At 50.0% G+C, this 12,428-nt stretch overlaps 1 protein-coding gene across 7 annotated transcripts in view; it reads left to right on the forward strand.

The window, feature by feature from the left end:
* Positions 1-857: 857 nt before the first annotated feature.
* The window catches only part of SLC25A22 (solute carrier family 25 member 22), a 50,698-nt gene continuing 39,127 nt past the window's right edge, over positions 858-12,428 (forward strand). Inside the window, exons 1-4 of one of the 7 annotated variants that reach the window (XM_056492493.1) lie at positions 1,390-1,619; positions 5,058-5,118; positions 5,724-5,846; positions 6,799-6,855. The gene's annotated coding sequence lies outside the window, so the exon portion shown is untranslated. Of the gene's footprint in view, positions 960-1,294; positions 1,620-4,988; positions 5,133-5,723; positions 5,847-6,798; positions 6,856-12,428 lie in introns of those variants that run through there. The other 6 variants (XM_056492486.1, XM_056492485.1, XM_056492490.1 and 3 more) reach the window with 6 other exon arrangements.

A 12,428-nucleotide genomic window follows, 5' to 3' on the forward strand; every position in this document is an offset into this window, starting at 1 on the left:
CATTCTAACCTCCTCTAGTGGACACCTTCCTGTAGACCAGGCTGCTCAGAGCCCCATCCAGCCTGGTCCTGAGTACTGCTGGGGATGCTTCTCTGGGCAACCTGTCCCAGTGCCTCTACACAAAGAACTTGGTCATCCTAAGAGGCACAGAGATGTCTGGCTGCTGCTTTTCTCCTCACCTTCATGCTTAATTTCCAAGGCCTGATGAAACAGCCTCTGTGGATGTTTTGTCTCAGCAAGGACTTATGTACCATGCTACTGAGAACTCCAGGTCCACAGCGGAGCCTGCTAACCCCAAAAATCAGTGCCCGCCAGTGGTATGGTGGCTTTCCTGAGGGGTTGCAGGCAGCACAGCATGGTGACCCAATGGGTACAGTGGGCCTGGTATCCTGGAGGGAATTACAGAATCACAGAATATGCTGAGTTGGAAGGGCCCCCAAGGATTACGGAATCCAGCTCCTTGCCCTGCACAGGACACCCTCTGCCTCAGAGCATTGTCCAAACACTTCTTGTGCTCTGTGAGGCTTGGTGCTGTGACCCTTCCCCGGGGAGCCTGTTCCAGTGCCCAGGCACCCTTTGGGTGAAGAACCTTCTCCTTATGCCCAACCTAAAGCTGCCCTGTCAGCCTCAGGCCGTTCCCTCGGGTACAGCCTCAGACACATTATTCGTGCCCCGCTGTGGCTCGGCCCGTGCCCTGCCGTGTGCGGGCCCGGGGTGCTCGGGGCCCGGCGGGGCTCTCGGGGGAGCGGCGGCGGCGATCCCGGCGCCCCGGCCCCGTTGCCATGGGGACGCGGCGGCCGCCCCGGCGGGGAGGGCCGGGCGCGGCGGTTCCTGCGCCGAGCGCGGCCGGAGGGGGCAGAGCTGAGCCGGGCCGGGCCGCGCCGCGCCAGGAGCTCCGCACCCCGCGCCGCACCGTCCCCGGCCCCGGCGGGAGCCGCCGCCGCCGCCGCCGCCGCCCGGTAAGTGTGGGCACGGCCCCTCTCCGGCCGCCCGGAGGCGCCGCTGGGGGTGCCGACACCCCTCCTGCCGCCGGGATGCAGCTCTCGTACCCCGGCCTGGCTCCTGCTGCTCCGGCCCCGCCGCCGCTCCCCCGGCCCCTCATCCCGGGGGTGCGCCGCCGCCTTTGCTGCGCCCCCGGGCCCTGCAGGGCCGTCCCCTCCCCCCGGAGGGCTGCGGGCTCCCCATGTACCCCGACCCGGGGCTGCGGGCTCCCGTACCCGCCGCCTCTTCCCTCCTCACCCTGGGGGTTTTATCTCTCCCCAGCCCCTCCCCTGCTCCCCGGGCCGGTCCCTGTGCCTGCGTGGGGCCGAGCCGATGCCCGCTTGCCGCGGTGCGGGGCTGTGCTCGCCGGCGCGGGGGCTGCAGCCGCGGCGCGCCTTCCCCTGCCCTGCCCGCGCCGGGGAAAGCGCTGGCGACACGTGTGCGGCTCCGCCGAGCCCTTCAGTGCCCCGCAGCTGCAGCTTTTTATCTCGAAAGCGATTTCAGAGTTTCTCCGGGCTTCTGATTGCTGGGGCGATTCCTAGGATTCCCTGACCGCCCTGCCTGCAGCGCAGGTCCTCCATCTAAGCCCCTCTGAGCTCCTTCCAGACTCTCCTAAGCCAGATCCTTGCCTCTTTGAGGTAGGTCAAGGTTATTGTGCTCTTCATACAGTGGATGGGGAAAGTGGAAATGTGGATAGACTGGGATTTCCTCAAGGTCACCCTGGGAATTGGACCCTAAGCATCCTCTCTCTTGCTGTACCCTGTGCAGCTGCTGGGTGACGGTGAAGTTGTGGAAATCGGATTTTCCAGTGCCCCAGCCTCTTTCCTGAAAGGCTTCTCAGCTTTTAGTTTATACACCTTGCCAGGTGTCAGGGCAGGATCCCAGCTATGTTTATTTTGCCTAATGTCTTTTAGCTATTAGATGTTTACAGTTAAATAGTGGGTGTTTTTACCATAGTATGTTAATCTCTGCCAGTCTCGCTGTTATTAGGATCTGACTTCGTGTTGCTGCTGTTGGGATGGTATCTGCAGTGATTTTGATCACTGCAAGTAACTGTGGCTTTGCTTCTCAAGAACTCACTTCTTGGCAATGCCAAGCAAAAGGCAGCTGAACTAGAGTGGTACTGATAAGGATGTATCATGAAGGACTTGGGTGGTGATTGTCTTCTTGTCTTCTATTTTGCTTTGCTGGCTGTTATAAACAAAGGAGTAGGCAAGATTTAATAGGAGGAGTTCCTCTAACCTCTTCCTCAGAAAATAAACACCAGGATTTAATGAGGGTTTACCCCTTTGAATGTCTTGCCTGTAGGATTTTTAACTGCGTGCTACTACTTGTAGTGGTTGATACAGGTGCAGTTTTTCTCCTGGTGCTGTGCCCTTGGGCTCATCTGTTCACCGAGTGCCTGTCGTAGTAAGGAGGGTTATGTTTTGAGGATAGTGGTGATCTCTGGCACAGATGGATGGCTGAGATGGAAAAGGGATCAAATCTGTGTTGTAAACTGAAGCCCTGCTCTGCTCTGAAAGAAGGTCTGCAGTCCTGTTTGATGCCCAGCAATCTTGTTAATGTCTTACTGGGATGCCAGAGCACATTGAGCATCTTCCTGCTGCTGTTTTGGGAAGGGGTTGTGTGCTGTATTAAGTTACTAAAAGGTAGAAATCACTGACAGCCTGTCAAGGCCATTTGCTCCCCTTTTCCTGCCAAGATTTAAATTTAGTGGGTAAGATGGGGAAAATAGCTACCTGGCTGGCCAAGGTGACAGCAGCATGTCCGTGTGGAAGCAGCTCCCTGCTTGCTTGTGCGTCATGTTTTGTCTTGTAGGTCTCTGGCAGGGCAGAGGTGTGATGGAGAGAAGGGATGGTGGCACAGTGACTGCTGGTTGGTGTGCCTTGAAACCTGGGAGCCACAGGATTTGGAGCTGTGCTCTGATAAGGGAAATTTGGGGAAAGTCTTGCTTAGAAGCTGTAAGCATTTCATGTATCTCTACAGCTGTTCTTGCATAACTGTTGTCATCCTGAGAATTGTGAAATAGTAGGAGGGAAAATTTCCTGAGTAGGGCAGCTTTGTTTCCAGGTGAATAAATGTTGTGCTGTGTTTAGCTAGAATAAAATCTGTGTCTAGAGTCAACATCCCTAACCAGGGGCCTAATTCTGCAGATTCCCTTGAGAACAGCTTTTCCTTGAAGGTTAAAGCCAGATCTAGGGAACATCATTGTTGCAGGGTGTGTGATGACCATGCAATGCTGTGAAAATAGTTAAATATCTTTGGCACTTCCTGAGGAATACACCCAGTGTTGATAGCTGGGTGTGCATCTGTAGTGTGAACTACAGGTTGTGCCCTGGATGGAGGAAATGTCAGGAACCCCAGGAAAGGGGCTGTGACCTGGTGCTGACCCTTTGGACAGCAAAGGGCACAGAGATACAGCACGAGCTGATGACTCAGCAAGAAGACCCCAGGTTGTCTGGGTGCACAAACTGTAAAAGTATAAAAGCCCAGGAATGCTTTTGTTAGGGATCCTTCCCCAGAGGCATCAGGTCAAGCTGTTTTAGTGCACCACGATTAAATTACTTAGAGGATCCAGATATCTGAGACTGCTGTGGGAAGCCCAGGGCTGAGCCAGTAAGGAAACCCTGTCTGAGTGTGAGTGTGGGGTGTGCAGGGAGCCAAGAGGGGCACCCAGGGGTCACTGGAGTCACCCGCTGTGAAGGGACTTGGGTCCCTGCAGTGATAGTCTTGCAATGGGGGGGAGTGTGACTGCCAGAGTGGCTCCTGGGTGGTCAGGCAGGAAAGTTTCCTTAACACACTCTGGATTTTATCTGAAAAATCTGCAGCCAGGAGGCTGTAAGATGGGTGACTGATGAGTTGTTCCTTCTTCCTCAGCAAGAAGTACCTGGGTGTGGAGTAAGTATATCTGGTCTCCATCTCCAATCCTCCAAAGGGTCAGGCCTTGGGTTTGTTTTACAGATGCTGGCAAGCCTCTGGACTTAGCCCACTGCAGAAATAAAATCTCCTGGAGGGTAATTGCTCAGTTCACAGTAGCTACTGGAAGGTGGGATGTCCTTGTGAAATCCGAGGGATGAAAGGCTTGTGCACTGGGAAGGAAAGTTCAGCAGCATTGACCATAACTGCAGAGGGACTCATGTCCCCTGGTGCTGACTAGCAGCAGGTCTGCCTTGTTCCACATGATGCTTGCTTTTGTCACTTAATCCCTGGTCACATTTGCAGGCAGGGAATTGCAAATCTTTTGCACTGCCAACTTTACAGTGCCAGCAAGATGTCTTGCACAGGGTGTATCTCTTAATGGGCTGGGTTTGTCTGCCTAAAATCATATTGTGCTGTCAGAATGACATAAAACAGCTTTGAACTAGGCCCCAAGGGGAAAGGAAAAGGGTTGGAAAAATGCAAAATATTTTTGTTCCGTTGTTAGGAAAGCCTGGGCTGGGGAGATGATGTGTAACCAAACCAGGTTTAGAGTGGCTGGGACAAATGATCCTGAGTGCTGCAGTTCATGTGTGTCACGATAGGATGCTAATTCACTGTGGAGGGAGTTTCTACAGTTTTCCCCTTTTCTAGGCTGTTTCAGAACAGAGAGGTAATTCTTCCTAAGCCTGCATTTCCCTTTCCTTTTTCACAGTGTTTTTTCCCCTCTTGTTTTGTTGCAGGGTTTTGTTGTTGTTGTTTTGGGGGTTTTTTGTTTGCTTGGTTGGGTTTTTTTCTTTGTTTCTGTTTTTCCCTAGAATGAAATTTCTACCCTGCTGATGGTCTGTCAGTGGTGTCCTGGTGGCCCATCAGTAGTGTCCCAGAGCTGAGCACCTTCACCCTTTACTGGAGTAAGTTGATACAGCTCTGGCAGACAGTGGAGCAAATTCAATTTGCACCAGCTGAGTTTCAACATCATGTGGGAGCCCTTGAGCAGGAGGAAGAGTCTGGTCCCACAGCCTGTTTAGCTTGTCACTTACAAGTTTGTCAATGGCCTGATAGGCTTCCAGTTGGATATGTCTTTCTCCCAGCTGCCTCTGCTCTCCTGTAAAAATCTGCAATACTGTGTAGGACAAACGTCTGTACTGCTCCTTCTACAGCAACAGTGCAGGATGGGGAAGAATCTGCCTGTTCACAGCATTCTGCCTTCTGCTACTGCAGGTACATAAGGACTGGTAATTATTCCTTTTAAATTATGCATTCTCCTAAATCCTTAAGTATGTTTTCAGGAAATGCAAAAAAAAAAAAAAAAGCTTTAATGCCCATGTTTGCATATTCAGGCTCTCTTAGAGGTGACCAAACCTCTACTCTACTACAGGTTGGGAGGGATGGAATTGTCAATTACTTATCATGGCAAATGAGCAGGACATGCTGCCTTTCATAACCAGTGTAGGAAGTTTTTGTTACTCTTGAACATGTTGAACACCATTCCAGTGGTCCATGGTGCTTTCCTCACAAATGGCTGCATGGACTCCAGCCTTGCTGGAGATGGTTGACTTGTCTGTCTACAGTGAGACAGCAGGGATGTGACTGCGAGTGCCTATTCTCTGCCAGAGGTCTGACAGGCTCCTCTTGCACATGGTTTAATGAAGCCATCCTCCTTCAGCAAGGCTGAATCCTCTGGCTGTACCTGCTTGGTTTGGGGACTGTCACTTGGCCATATCTAGCTAACAGTGGCAGCTTGTTAGAGCTAACACTGTGTTGCTCCAGCTAATCCTAACAGCAGATAAATATTTTATTCTTGTCCTCTTCTGTTTGCCTTCCAGCACACAGATAGCAGGAAGGAGGAGGTGGATTGAGCTGTCCAATACCAAACTGGGATGTTGCTTTAACCTTGCAGTATTGATTGCCTGGTAGTTCGAGTTTGTGTGAAGATAAAGTAACAGGAGGTACAAAAGCTTTAGGAAACAAGGCAAAATCCCAGACAAACCTAATGAAAAGACCCTGTCACTCTGGGTGGTTTGGATTTCTGTCTGGCAGTTTCCTCTTACATCTGCAAATATAAAAGCTTTGAACATTTTCTGTTTTAGGTGGGCTATGTACATGGAGGTTATATGCTTGGGGAAGGGAGAGGCACCTGGGCAGCAATGCTTGTTTTGTATCAGAAGGAATATGATAGTTTGCTGTTTATTTAATTTATGGGGTCTCTGTTGATCTTAATTTAGTACAGCCTGTGGTAAGCTGCTCACAGGAATGAAGTCTTATTTTATTTTGTTAAACTTCTTTGTAACCAACACTTGTTCTCATTTTTATAATCCCATTGTGGGTGGGTGGCTGCATCTTGTCAAACCTTCCTGTGCCCTGTGCCTTCATTTGCCACTGATGCTGGTGTATGGCAAATCAGGAGAGCCGTCTGGATATTTTTTTTTCCTGTGTCTGAGGCATTTATCCAGAAGCCAGAAGGAGAGAGATTTGTTTTGACCCAGCTAAGTTTCCCCAAATAGTATGAGATGACTAAGTCACATCAAAGACTGTGCCTGCCCCACCTGGAGTTTTGACTGTGTGTTTTGGGCTCCTGCTTTCAGTTTAAAAGCTAACCCAGCTATGAGGAGCTTTGTGGACAGGGTAGGGAGAGGCAAGGAGAAAGAAATCTTCCCCTCTTATATAGGACAGTGATGCTTCTGCATTGAGTGAGTAACTGGCTTGGAGGAGGTGTTTGGGAGGAGAGCTATGTGCTTTTCTTTTTTAATTAGAGCACAAGGATAGGGGACTTTTAGCAAATGATTTTAGTAGAAGAGAGATTCTGTGCAAGGGAGCAATTGATTTGGATCAAGCCAGAAAGAAGTCCAGTAGCCATGATCCTTCATTTCTGAATTCAACTGCAGCTTTTTGCTTTGACAGGGGTTTGTGCTGTGTGGTGTGAGAGCGCTGAGCTGGACAGTGCTGGCTTTTGTGTGGGTAAGTGCCTGGAATAAAGCTGTGGCTTCATTGTGTGGTGTGCTTAGTCTGGGCCAGCCCATCTTCACTGCTACTGCATCTTTGTCCTTGTCACTGTGGTATTTGACACCTTACTGTCCTTAATGGGTGTGCTGCCTGCATGCTTTGACAAAGAAAAGGGAGGTTCCCTGTTGCCTGATGAGTCTGAAGGGATGGAAACATGTTCTTCAAGGCCATGTGCCTACTGGGAGCATGTTTGGTGCCTTATTCAGTGCTGTTCTCTTTGCTCTGTGATAGGTAGGGATTTATAAAAAAAAGAAATGTTATTTTAGGGACAGGCTGTGTGAAGGACTTACTGTGAATTCGGGTGCTGCTTTCTTCTTCTCTAAATTCTACAGATTTAGAGCATGACCTGGGGTAAGCAATAAGATGTCTCTGATCCTGTCCCTTACAATCCAATGGGTACAGCAGCACTCCAGGGGTTTGCCACTTACACACAATGGCTGTGGCAGCTGAAAGCATGATCTGATCTAATAAATGGTTTCTTCTTCTAGGTGTTTCATCTCCCTTTTTCAATTTGTGTTGGCTTTCTCAAAGGTAGTGGTACCAGCTTCCTTTTCCATGCCCTGAGCAAGACAAGCTCTTCTCTGTAAGGCAACAGGAACACTTGTTGTTTATGAAGGCTATTTTGTAAGTGTAGTAGTTTTTTTAAAGGACAAAATTCATTGTGTTGGCCCGACCCCCTTCTCCTGAACTATCCCATTTGCTTTATTAGCAGCTAAATATGTGCATGACCTGAGCAGCTGTGGTCTTTTTGATGCCCTTTTTTATTTTTTGCAGGAACTTACAATGTAGATTCATTTACTGGTGTCTCACACTGGTTCTTCAAAACTAATGGAGAGCTTGAAGGAAATAGCTTGGGTACTGAAGTGATAAGCACTGCAGAAATGCCAGACACTATATAAACAACTAAACTCAGCCCCCGGCCCTTCCCGAAAGAGAGATGATTTGCAGAAATACTTCAGCAGATGGTCTGAATTTGGCTTTGGGAAGGGGGGAAGAAATGCCAGGTCTGTGCTGAGCTGTGTGGGCGCGTGCGCCGTGCAGCGCGTTCCCTGGCAGCACGCTCCGGGAGGCTGAGCAGGCTGCGCCACAGCCTCCTGCGCTCAGCAGGCATCTGCACACCGCTGACTCCGTCTCCGTGGCTCTGCAGGGCCCTGTGCAGAGCAGGCTCCCATTTTCCCTGTGGTGAGTTCAGCTGTGCCCGCTCCTCTGGCTGCTCTGGCGGAGCTGAGCCATGGGCAGTTTGCAGACACACAGAGCCAGCTTGTGGCAGAGAGGCTGCAGAGCTGCTGTGCAGCTTGTGGAATCTTGCTTGGCACACAGCTGAGCTGAAGACCCTGTAGGGTCATCTGACACTGGGTTGTCCCTAGTGCTGGTGCAGCGGCCTACATCAGTGCAAACTGAAGTGGTGTGGAGCTGGAAGCAAATGGATCTGCTGTGGTAAAGGGCATGTGCTGTTTGGACACACCTGTGCATACATGTGAGCTGGCAAACTTGCTGGCAGCTTAAAAGGGCATGGGAAGGAGTTTGCATGTCATGGTTGGGAGCCCTGATGAACTCTGGCAGAGCTGGCTGCTGTGGCCAGTCTGCCCTCTTCCTCTCCCTGAGGATATTAACTGCTCTTGCAGGGGAGGGAGAGCTCGTTTCTCCCAGAGTGCTGCATCATGTCTTGAGTGGGCTCTGCTCTGGGGCAGGCAGGTTCCCATGTCAGTGGTCACAGCTGATTCCAGCTGTGTTGTGGATTGGGCCCAGAAGTCCTTGTCCAAGGCCCTCTGGAGCAGAGCAGCGTGTCTAGCTCCTGCATTGCCAAACTGTTGCTGGTATTCCAAGGCAATGTGCCTGTTCCACTGCTCAGTGGCATGACAATTCCTTGTGTCTACTGCTGCCTGCTGTTGCTGCCATGCACTCACTCTTTGTGAGACAGAGCTGGTAATTAGAGCAGAGTTGTGAGGTGCTCTTCAGGAGTGTTTTTCATTTGGAAACTTTTTGAAAACAGGTCTTATTCTTAAGCAATGCAAGATGAATTGCTTCCGTGAGGATGTGTTGGGTAAATTCTTGTGGATACATCTATTGGGTAGCAGCATTGCACTACGCGTATGGAGTAGCCAGGTGAGACATCTGATGTTCAGAGAATAACTTTCCAAGTTTGATTACTTCACTTTTTACTCTTTTTCTGTTCTTGTGTTACTCATGTCCCTGCACTCTGTTTAGGTAAGCAGGACTGGATGTGTTTTCATTTGCCTGTAGCCTCCAAAATACATTGTCTTCTTGCTGGGAATGCCTTGCCTGCCTTGCAGCCTGCTGATTCACACTCTGGGTGAGCAGGGAGCTGGTGAATGGTTTATGCCACAAATTCCTGAGCCATCCGGTGGTGGTTGCAGTCCCCTTGACAGTTCCTCTCTTTGTCACAGAGTGTGTATGAGTTTCCCTGGAGGAGCTGCTAACCTCTTCAGAAGCAGCATGACCCATGTGTGGTTGCTGATGTGCATTTAGCAAGGAACCATTTTGCTGTGATCTGAACAGTTTTGATGTGAGCAAAACAGCTGAGATGGGAGGCAAGAAGGGCTCTTGGCAATGCAGGAGTGGAGCAGTTGTGTTCACATACCCCCACAGCAAAGGGACTGGCAACAGCAGTGTCCTGTGGCTGAAAGGCAAGGAATATTGACTAACTTGACATTTAAGTGGCATTTCAGTGCACAGGGAGCATTAGTGAAGTTCTGCCTTTGGCACGGAGAAATAATGAGATAAACTTTGTTCTTCAGAGAGGTCTCTACCTGCTGTTGCAAAGTGTTTGGAAGGCTGGGAAATGTCTTTTTGTTATCCTGTCAATCCTCCATGGTCTCTTGTACAAAAGGCACCTGAAATACAGCCTTGGCTCTATTGGGTAGCTGAGCTTGCAGCCTGTACACCAGTGTGGGCATGCTTACATGGTGCCTCCTGCTCAATGCTTCTCTGTCACCTTGCCTTAGGTGGAGCCTACCTCCTGGCTCCAAAGGGTGATGCAGAAAGGATCCACCCTTTCACACCCTGAGGTCTTGTTTCATTAACCTGCAGTATTTTAGTGTTGGTTCCCATGCTGGTGGCTGATGCTCTCGGTGCACTGTGTCTTTGCTACAGGGACAGGATGTGGGGTTTGTGGGATGCTCTGCAGCTCCAGCTAGGCCCAACAGTCCCTCTTTGGGACTCTTGAGTGACACCTATCAGTTGACATACAGACCCACAGGGCTCTGGGTTACTTGGCCTTTAAAATAATTTTGTTAAGGGTTCAGAAATTCTCATCTCCCAGGCTTCCCTGGAGGGATTCTTGTTCTGTTTTATTGTTGTGTATTGGTTTACTTTATCAGTGCACTCAGCAGGCTGCTGCAGGCCATTGCCAAGAGGAACAGCCCTGCTTCCACTCCTGCCTCTCTGCTTATGTCAACACAAGCATTTGTGTGTTCACAGCTACACATGACCTGGGAATAGGCCTGGTCCAAAATGAGTTCTTTGAATTGCTGGGGAAAGGAGGAGCAGTAGTCTGAAGTTAGGCTGGACAAGTGGCTAAGTAACCACAGTCTTTGCTGGGAAAGTAAATCATGTGGCATTTTCCAGGGGCTAAAAATCCCTGGTACTGTTCCCTTCATGAAAATCTTTCGACCTTCTCTGCCAACACACTGTCAAGACTGCATCGATCCTGTACCAGTACCTCTTTGTGCAGAAAAAAAGGGTTGTGCTGCCCTTCCACAGCACTGGCTCTCGCCTGGTGCCTGGTTGTAGATTCTGTCTGATGCAGAGAGACCTTTGATGCATCATGCCTTTATAACACTTAAAATTCACCTAGCCTAGCAGCCAGAGGAAGGTGGTGGCTTTTCACATCTGGTAGGCATGGCCCTGTGTACCACCAGATACATGCAGTATAGGAAGAAGTGGGAAGAGAGGAAGAAAAAAACTAACACCTTTGCTTTGCTCCAGCACAGTCCCCTGGTGCTTACAGGAAAAGCACATCCTCCAGAAAGTATTTGGTGAGCATGTGTCCTTGGAGGTGCCAAGAAATATGACCAACTTCCTTTTCTCTTCCTTTCCTTCCCTTGCATGCCAGGAAGTGGTAACAGTTCCTAGCAGACTCCTCAGTGTGAACTCAGCTGATGCTGAGCCTTCCTCTCTAGGGGTGACAGAGGTTAGGGATTTGCTTACCCTTGGGCTGGAGAGATGGGATGCTCCTCTCTGAGCATATCTGAACCTTGCTGGGATTGTGTCTCTTTCCTTCTGTCCTGTTGCTTCTCCCTACTGCAGCCTGTTCTGTTTGTGAAGGCTCTGTTGCCATTTTGACATGGTCCAGCCACTTCTGCCTGCCTCCATTGCCATATAGGTTTAGGGAGTGTGTTGGGATTGCCTAACTTGGTTAAGGTCCCTCTGCACACTGTGCATGCTGCCTGTCTGGCTGAGCTGTCTTTGGGGATGGGGAGGAGATGGGACTGTACGAGGAGCATCACATGGCTGGATATGGGTGACTTGCAGCCCTTGGTGCTGCTCCAGGGCTTGAGGCTGCAGGTGCCATGTGGTACTGTGGGAAGGGGGCTGCCAGCAGGGTCCCAGGCTCACAGTCCCAAAGCAGCAGGATATCATCCCAAAGGCTTGCAGTGTGCTCTGTGCCACAGAGATAGGAAGAGATAAACTGGCCCTTCAGAGAGAGGACCCTGTGCCTGTCATTGCACCAAGGGCTGGGTGAATGAGCAGGGATTTTGCACATGAACCAGGCAGTAGCTGGGCTGAGTGAGCCGTAGAGTGCCAGCAACAGCGCTCCTGTGCTTCTCCAAAAGCTGTGTCAAGGCAAGTACTTTCCGCTCTCTCACAGCTATTATGAAACAGCCGGGCTTTGCTGCACCCTTCTCTCCCTTTGCCCTCAGGGCATGCTGGGCTTGTTTGAATTAATGTAATTAGCACATGCCTTATTAGCTCACTAAGGCACAAAGAACTTATGTATATTTGTAGCCAGGTTAAGCAGCCCTATTAATTTAATAACCGTGTCCTCCTCAATGCATGGCAACAGTTAATCACTGGTGCTGACTCAGGACCAGCGAGTGTGGAGGAAATTTGGGCGAGGTATGTATGTGTGCGGTTCTCTTTTATTGTGTTGTAGTTTTGTTAATGAGCAGAGCTGTGAAGGGAATTAGCAGCAGGCGCAGTAGATGGAAGGGAACTTTCAGTGCAGGTTTACTAAACAACCAGCCCTGGATATTTCCTATGCTCTCCGCTGTCGGTAGAAAAGGATTTGTAGAATGAATCAGCGAAATATGACACAGACTAGGAGGCGGAAATTTACAGAAATAAACTTTAGCAACCCACGCTTGAACTCTGCTCCAATCAGGTTATATGCTAGGTACTGCTAGTAATTTTGCTTCATTGTCTACCCTATTTCCCCTTGGTGATTTTGAGGCAGAGGAAGTGGCTAGTGTATTCTGGTGCTGCTCGTATTTGAGACTGCAAAAGAGCAAGGTTCTTGTAAAAGGACAAAAATAGTTGGAAGCAATTTCATTTGCTGCAGCACTGTG

The sequence above is a fragment of the Oenanthe melanoleuca genome, chromosome 5 (assembly GCF_029582105.1).
Source record: "Oenanthe melanoleuca isolate GR-GAL-2019-014 chromosome 5, OMel1.0, whole genome shotgun sequence".
NCBI classification, from domain to species: domain Eukaryota; kingdom Metazoa; phylum Chordata; class Aves; order Passeriformes; family Muscicapidae; genus Oenanthe; species Oenanthe melanoleuca.